Source organism: Zingiber officinale, chromosome 11A (assembly GCF_018446385.1).
Source record: "Zingiber officinale cultivar Zhangliang chromosome 11A, Zo_v1.1, whole genome shotgun sequence".
Lineage (NCBI taxonomy): Eukaryota > Viridiplantae > Streptophyta > Magnoliopsida > Zingiberales > Zingiberaceae > Zingiber > Zingiber officinale.
Genome location: NC_056006.1, coordinates 71,579,597 through 71,580,979, shown reverse-complemented (window position 1 = coordinate 71,580,979; position 1,383 = coordinate 71,579,597). Strand labels below are relative to the sequence as shown.

Below are 1,383 nucleotides of genomic sequence, written 5' to 3'. Positions count from 1 at the left end.
GCGCGTCGAGGGCGACCGGGGCGTCGAGGGCCTGATCGGGCCCACAGCATGTCATCGGGGAAGCGATCGGATTCAATAACTCTCGATCGGTCCCATGCACCGATCAAGCGATTCCCGGACCGATCATGATCTGCTGAGCTCTCGGTTTGCTGAAGCTTCTGCTAATTCTTTTTCTTCCTCTTGAGCTTTGCTGAGCCGCATCCGAAGTTCCTAACACGGTGATCCTACATCTCTCAGAGGACGAACCTTAAAAAGTTCAAAGAGCCTCCTCAGTGGAATGGAAGTTCAAATGAGTCCCAGTCTTCTGAGATCAATAGGAAGATTACTCTTTTGATCAATTCATTCAATATATATTCCTTCAGAACCTTTTGCTCTGTAGTCTGTAGCTACTTAATTACCACTTTTTACAATATACTAAATCATTAAGTAGACAAATTCAAACAATATACTGAATCATTAAGTGGACACTGACATAAATTAACTTCAAATTAATAATGTTGCAGAATAATACTGTAACTTCAAATATTGTAGGGCAAAATTTTAAATCCAACGTAAACATGACAGTCTGAAGCTACAAGTTTCAGAATATGAGAATATAAAACTAACAGTCTGAAGATACAAGCTCCACGCAAACATGACATGGAAGTAAAGATGCAATGGAAAATAAAACAAGATCAAGCTCATCGCTTCTTAGAGACATCAATAGTTTTTCCCCTCCTTCTAGTAGTTTTTGTGTGCTGACCGCGAACTCGGAGGCCCAGTAGTGTCAAAGTCGTTTATGATTTCTGCAAAAAAAAAAAATGAGGCCCTTGTATAATAATAGAAAAATGCTAAACTTTACTTCTTTGGAGACTACTAAACCTATGAATTGGTTTCAGACCATAAGATGGATAGTTTAAGAGTGTCTTCCCTTAGCTCAAGACTTATAAAGGAGGAATGGAGCATTAATTTCTGCAGTTCTGTACGAATAGTGCAATGAATCATTACTGTATCATCCTAGTGCATGTTGTTAGAACCTGCAACAATAAATACAATTATTAACTTTATTTTCTCAATGAGCCACTATAATTTAACATATTAAAATTTTAATAGTACCTGCTATAGATGTCAAATCTGGTTCATACGTGTCGTCAACAATATTATGATTAGTATCTTCAGTCGATCTGATAATTGACACATTGTCATATTTAAAAAATGTAATGACATAAATGTATGTTTGCAAGTCAAATTACAATAAAAATGCATCATTAATCAACACATACCCCCCTTGTTGCAAATTTGGACAATTGCGCTTGTCATGTGACACTTCTCGATGTCCGCATCCATGACATAGCCTGGAATTTGAGGTTGATTTCTCCTTTGATGATTTCAATCTTTTCCCAC

At 37.4% G+C, this 1,383-nt stretch overlaps 1 long non-coding RNA gene across 1 annotated transcript; it reads right to left on the bottom strand.

The window, feature by feature from the left end:
* Positions 1 to 487: 487 nt before the first annotated feature.
* On the bottom strand, positions 488 to 1,157 carry LOC122032758. The gene is made up of 3 exons (XR_006126216.1): positions 1,096 to 1,157; positions 862 to 1,016; positions 488 to 785 (listed from the first exon to the last, which is right to left on the bottom strand). It is a non-coding gene; the product is annotated as an uncharacterized LOC122032758 (long non-coding RNA).
* Positions 1,158 to 1,383: the final 226 nt, after the last annotated feature.